Source organism: Rattus norvegicus, chromosome 18 (genome assembly GCF_036323735.1).
Source record: "Rattus norvegicus strain BN/NHsdMcwi chromosome 18, GRCr8, whole genome shotgun sequence".
Lineage (NCBI taxonomy): Eukaryota > Metazoa > Chordata > Mammalia > Rodentia > Muridae > Rattus > Rattus norvegicus.
The window spans coordinates 3299000-3305693 of record NC_086036.1 but is presented as its reverse complement, the minus strand read 5'-3'; the positions used below and the strand labels follow the sequence as shown (position 1 = coordinate 3305693).

The 6694-nt window shown below is 44.4% G+C and overlaps 1 long non-coding RNA gene across 2 annotated transcripts; it reads right to left on the bottom strand.

Annotated features, from left to right (window-relative positions):
* Positions 1-2706: 2706 nt before the first annotated feature.
* Positions 2707-6275, bottom strand: LOC134482975 (uncharacterized). Of its 2 annotated transcripts, XR_010059756.1 has the most exons (3): positions 5584-6275; positions 3236-4832; positions 2707-3204 (listed from the first exon to the last, which is right to left on the bottom strand). It is a non-coding gene; the product is annotated as an uncharacterized LOC134482975 (long non-coding RNA). The 2 variants fall into 2 exon arrangements; XR_010059755.1 differs by having other exon boundaries at positions 3236-6275.
* Positions 6276-6694: the final 419 nt, after the last annotated feature.

The following is a 6694-nucleotide window of genomic DNA, read 5'->3' as shown; positions in this document are numbered from 1 at the left end:
TTGTTCTGAATTCCTTTGTTGGGGGCGGGCTGTTGGTGGAAGGAAGGCGGACAGGATTTCCCAGCTTGTGCAGGGGATCACAACCAATCAGTTTGTTTTTAGGAAAGTTAATTGTATTACTATAAATTAGCAGTAAATATCTGAAAAATACCATCTACAACTGTAAACTCCAAGGTACTTGGGAATTAAATTAACAGACTACGGAGGGCTGAAAGGTGAGTAAGACTCGCAAAGCTCAAGAGAAAACAGAAACCTACACAGGGCCGCCTGGAGTGCTTGTGGACCGGAAGACTCAGAGTTGTAAGGAAACGGACTGAGGGCAGGGCTCGATGCTGGAATACCTGACATATACAAGCCCTGGGTTTGATGCCACTCACTGCAGAGAAAAACGAAATCTTAAATAAGTTACTTTCCAAAATAATTTATAAACGGGATAAAACGCAGGTAAAATCCTACTGGGTATTTCAAGGCTCTTCCTTACCTTCTTCAAAATCTCATACAGAGAAGTAAGTGACCAATAATAACACAGAGCTGGCGACAGGAGGCTGGCCCAGATACTAGGATACAAATGCAGGAATTCAGGCAGTGTGGTCCTGGCCCAGGCAGGGAAAAACAGACCCTGGAGGATCTAATCCTAGAGACCCTGGGACTCCTGAAAGACCCAATGCATGCAGGAGCCCCTTGGTCAGTGACCTCTAGTAACTGATACTGGCAAACAGGTTCTCCATGGTTAAAGCAAAATCAGTACATTTCACCCCTACTACATCACATCATAAACAAATGTACATTCCAGAGAGCTTTATATAATAAAAGTGAAATTGGAAAAGAACCGAAAAGATGTACATGAGCACAGCCTCTGGATCTTGCAGTAGGAAAATGAAATTATTTCTTTTCTTTTTTTTAAAAAAGATTTATTTATTTTTTTACTTATATGAGAACACTGTAGCTGTCTTCAGACACACCAGAAGAGAGCACCAGACCCCATTACAGATGGTTGTGAGCCATCACGCGGTTGCTGGGAATTGAACTCAGGACCTCTGGAAGAGCAGTCAGTGCTCTTAACCGCTCAGCCATTTCTCCAGTCCCATGACATTATTTCTTAAGAGCACAAGCAATGGACAATATTGACAAATTTGTTAAAGAACGATTTCATAAAACTTAAACTCACTACTCTCACACAAATATAAAATTAATGAGTTAAAGATTTTATTTACCGCCTCCCAATTGTTATGGGTCTGGGGTTTTCAGAGACTCACCAATCTGATCATTAATACAGTTTAACAAAGAGGAGGTTATTATTCAAACCTGGCACTCTAGAGTGCAGCCGGCAGCCATTTCGGTCAGTGTTTTTTTAAAGGCAAAGAATACAAAGTTACAATTTGTTCTGCTGAAGGCAGAAGGTCCTCTGTGCAAAACAAACGTGGCTACAGAAGCAGAAACCGCAGGGAAAAATTAAGCCTCAACAGTTCTTAACATTTGGAGGTATAATTGTGCTTTTTAGTTCTCTTAAACACGGAGTTTTCAAAGGTTTAAACATAAGGTTAGCTGTTAACGGACTGTGTGTAAGATATTATAGTCCATTTGTACTGCTAAAACAAAGCCTTCCAACTGAGGTCATTTATAAAGGATGAAAACGTATTTCTCAGTTCTGGAGACTAGAAAGCCCAAGATCAAGGCACTGGCAGCCTGCTTGTGTGTTGTCTTCTGAGGGCTGAGTTCTTCCAAGATGGTACTTCAAGACCCACATTCCCACACGGAAAAACAAAAAGCCGCCTAGACAAGCTCTTTTCCTCAAAGTACTCAATCCCACTCCAGTGGGTGGCACCCTGTGGCCTCTCTGCTCTTGCAGTACCACCTTTTAGTAGTTCAGTGTTAGGGCCACCTGAGCTTGGAGTGGATACTTTCTACCCAGAGCAGGCAGCTGGTACAGTCCTTATGAGGAGACAGTGGGGATCTACACATATACATGGGGGAATGAAGAAATGTGGAAATAAATTCACAAGTAGGAATGGAACTGGGGAGGGATGGGGTTGAAATGAAAATGTTCAGACAAAAGGAGTCAATTCTGCAATTACCACTGGTCAGGCTTTATTTTCAAATCTAGAGACAAGAATTATTTTGCACCGCTATCTACAATATCTGCAAATAAAAGGTTGTAAAACAGCTTAAATCGAGTGATCAGCCCGCTGGAACTGAATAGAACCTTGATACTAGCTTAGCCTGGAGTTCTTCGGCTTCGTTCAAGAAAGAAATCATAGTCCAGCAACATTAACAGAGTGAGTTGTTATTAGTGTTCAGGCCCAGCATGGGGAGCACAGTGCACAGATGAGCCCATCCTGGCTTCCAGCGCAGAAGCAAGGAGTGAGGCAGACAGAGCTCCTGACAGCTACTGCAACTCACTGGACTTTGGCTCCCAGCACACTCTCAGCGTAGCTCAGGGATCCGCTCTGGGCGCTGGTTCATTTTTGTAGATGCGAAAGATGACAGAGATTTGTACAATGTCCACTCCGAGAAGTTTGAATCACCTGGGCAAAGGCTTCAGGAAAACAACTTTGCAAGCTCTAAAGGAAGCAGTCTGCTTAAAGATCATGACCGCAGGATGCAAAAACCTGACTCTCACTAGAGCAGAAGACAGTAGAAATCAGGCCTGTCTTACTGTCTCAATTTAAGTAACTTGGAGTAAGCAGTCCTTGGCTTTCTTCTGAAGAAGATTACAGTTACCTTTCTGTTTATTGAAAATGTTCTTATATATAACGAAATTTAAAGGTTTTAACATATATTTTGTCTAATAAGGGACATAGGAAAAATAAAGTAATCCAACACAGAGCAGAAGACACTGTGCAGGAGCTCCAAACAAACTCCTAATTCAACGTACACTAAGGGTTCCTATATGTCAACAGGGACATATAGCACCACTGGACTGTCATGAGACTCTGAGAAGAATGCAGAGAAGAGACCCGAAGTCACAGACAAGTTCCTGTCCATCACCCAATCCCACCTCGAAGCAGAAAAGGGGAACTTAGGAAAGGATTACAAATACTGGAGATAGCATGGAACTATGGGGACTGAAAAGTGTTGAAACTATAACTGGTACAAACATTGGAAAGCAAGTTGTTATCTGTATAACTAAACACGCAGTCTGATGGAGCTCTCCACAGTTGTGATCTGTATAACTGAGACAGGCAGTCTGATGGAGCTCTCCAACTGAGACACGCAGTCTGATGGAGCTCTCCACAGTTGTTACCTGCATAACTGAGACACGCAGTCTGATGGAGCTCTCCACAGTTGTTACCTGCATAACTGAAACACACAGTCTGATGGCATTCTCCACAGTTCTTATCTGTATAACTGAAACACATAGTCTGATGGAGTTCTCCACAGTTCTTATCTGTATAACTGAAACACACAGTCTGATGGCATTCTCCACAGTTGTTACCTGTATAACTGAGACACACAGTCTGATGGAGTTCTCCACTGAGGCTCCTCTTCCCAGATCACTCTGTCTTCTGTCAAGCTGACAAAAACCAGACAGAACAGCATCCAAAGAAAGATTCTCCCTAGAAATAATTCTCATAGCAAAGAAAAGAAGTTGAGTTACCAGGTCGGTATTTAGAGAGTTAATTTTAAGTATCTCTGTCTGGCATCTGCTGGTGGATTGGCATCTCTCTGGAATGAGGTGGAAATACTGCATATTTAGACAGCGGTGTTGACTGTATCATGTATGAATATGTTCAAGCCACTGAACTGTATGTACACTTTAGAAGAGCAGATTTTATATCTGTGAGTCATTATATGCATTCTCAAAGTTTCCTTCCCATAGTTAGGCCAGTGCTGGCATGTGACAAGTGTTCCACAAATGTCAGCTGGTTTTAAAAGACGCTTTGGGGTTCTGTCCCGTATTTTTTATTATGTTATTGTTTTGCACATGGGTGTTTTGCCTGATGTACGTATGGGCACGATTTGTACACAGTGTCTGCAGAGGCCACAACAGGATATCCAGTTTCCAAGAACAGGGGGTCAGACTCTTGGGAGCTGCCCCATGAGTGATGGCTGTGAAATCCTGGTCCTCTGCCAGAGCAGCCAGCGCTCATAACTGCTGAGCATCTTGCCAGCATCTCGTACCCCTGTTCACACACACACGCACACGCACAGGGAGATCTCATTTGGCAACAATTCTGTCCTTCAAAATATGTGTATAAATATATTACATATATATTATGTATTTCATATATATTTGTAATATATATCATGGTGGAGGAGTATAAGTGGGGAGAGAAGGTGGAAGAGAAGGAAAAATGATGAAGGAGGTAACAGGAAGGTAGTAAAGATGAACTTTTCTTCATGGCTCCCTTCCCCTGCCCCACCCATCTGGTGCTGGGTCTTCAGTCAGAGCCTCCTGGAGTCTGAGCACAGGCTCCGTTGTGCTTAGTTTCCATGCTTTCCCCCCATCACCCACACAGTGTCAGCTCACTGACCAAGTCAGCTGCAAACCCTGTGCTCACTCTCATACCGAATGCAGAGAGCGGCCTGCCCTGCTCTATGAAGTTGTCCTTGCAGTCTTGGATTGCCGTCTCAGTGAGAGAAAAGTGTAAATATTTGTACAAGCTGATCTGTTATCTGTGATGACAGAATTTTCTCAAATCTGCTTTCGTTCGATGTAATGAATATTTATTCTCTTCTCAATTCCAGGCATTCTAGGGATTTGGCAGTGGGTGTATTGATACAGTGGTTCTTAGAGTGGGAACACAGGGCTGGTACGTTTGTATTACCTGCAATTCTTTTTTTTCTCTTTCTTTCTTTCTCTCTTTCTTTCTTTCTTTCTTTCTTCCTTCCTTTTTTCCAGGGAGAGAGAGAGAGAGAGAGAGAGAGAGAGAGAGAGAGAGAGAGGTTTATATAGCCCACGCCAGTCTTGCTTGAATCTATGCAGTCAAAGATGACCTTGAACATCTGATACCCTGCTTCCACTCCCCGGGGTGGAACAGTAGATGTGCAGCAGTAAGCCGAATTTACTGGAAAATTTACTGGAAGTGTAAATTCCTCACCCGCGGCTACTGTTTGTCACACAAATTATAAAGAGAAAAAGTTTATTTTATCCCACAGTTACACAAGGGAGCTCGGTGTAAAGGAGCAGGTGACCCGATGTGTCCTCTCCCTGCAGGACCTGCCAGCACAGTACCCTGGGGGCCAAGTCATCAGACACACTCTGAGAGTCAGAGTCCAGAGAGCAGCATCTGTAGAACGGTGGGGACTTTTTAAAAACAAGTTATTGGGGTAACTGAGTGCATTACAGTTTGTCATTTTTTAAGCTGTACTAAGAGATGATTTTCAATATAATGTCTCAGCCCAGCAGCTGTGGCGCATGCCTTTCTAATCCCAACAAGAGGGAGGTGGAGGCCAGTATACCTCTAAGTTCTAGGCCAGCCTGGTCTTCAGGAAACCCTGTCTCAAAACAAGAATGAGGATGAGAACAACAAATCAATACAAGGCCTCCCACACTGCTCAATAGTTACAGTGAGTCAATGAGTGAATTACAAAAGGAGAACCTGAGATGTTGGCAGGAATTCCCCTGTAGGTGTAAGCTACCTTCTGCTCTCAGATGGCTTGCCAGTTCCTGGTGTCTGTTGACTGGTTTACTGACAGTTGTGTGAAGAACTCAGCCGGTGACAACACAATAAGAACACTAACAACTGCAGGAGCTTTGGGGAGCTGTGAGGCACCACTTGGCCTTAGTGGATAAAGCGGACAAATGTGCGTCCCGTTGGCTTATGGGACAAGACGAACGAATTCATCGTTAACTCCCTCAGACCAAGAGCAGAGTAGACAGCCACCTGTCTTCTCAGTCCTGGAAGAGCATTGAACTGGTTGGCACAGCTTGGCTCAGTATTTTTAACAAAGTTAGCACTTGCTTGGAGACCCGGGACTTCCTCCACAAAGCGGGTTTTTTCTTGAATAAAGGAAATGCTTGTGTCCCTGCTAGGCTCCCACTGGCCCTCTGCCTGGCTCCCTGTAAGGCCTTTCTCTCTCTCAGACTGACACTGCGGGCCCTTTGAAAGCCACAGAGCATTTGTCTCTGCTTCAGAGCCTCTTGAGAGGGCTTCTGCAGCATCCCAGATGGAAGCTGCCCTCTGCCCCAGAGTAGAACTGAGTGTCCTCAGGGGTGAAGAGGCTTCGGTTTTGCAATGTGACATTTGTCACAGCCGGGCATACTTTCAACTTTCACTTCCTGTTTTAATTCTACTTGGAAATAAAATCTGCTGAGATTTAGTTTCAAAAGAGCTTTCTTTGCCAACCCAAAAAGCAAAGGACAAAACAGCAGTCAGATCGAGTTGGCAGGCAGACTTCCGCTTCCTGTGCTGGCCCTGGCTTTGTTGAGATAGGGAAGGCTTTGTCTGGACGGGACTGTGAGTGGGGTCTAGAGGTGAGCCAAGGTTTCCCTGGTGGAGCAGACCTGGGAAGAAGGAGCAGGGCCCTGGGTTGTGGGTGTAAGGAAGCAGGACTTATGGGAAAGGGTTAGAATAGCAAAGACTTCAAAAACCTTTGGGGCCTCTAGAATTGAGAGAATTGAATGGTAACTTATGAAAAAATTATATCCAGATGATGTTTACGGGCCGATAAGATGGACCATCCGGTACAGGCACTGGCCCCTGAGCCTACGGAACCGAGTTCCACCCTGGAGCCTGTCTGGTGGGAGGGG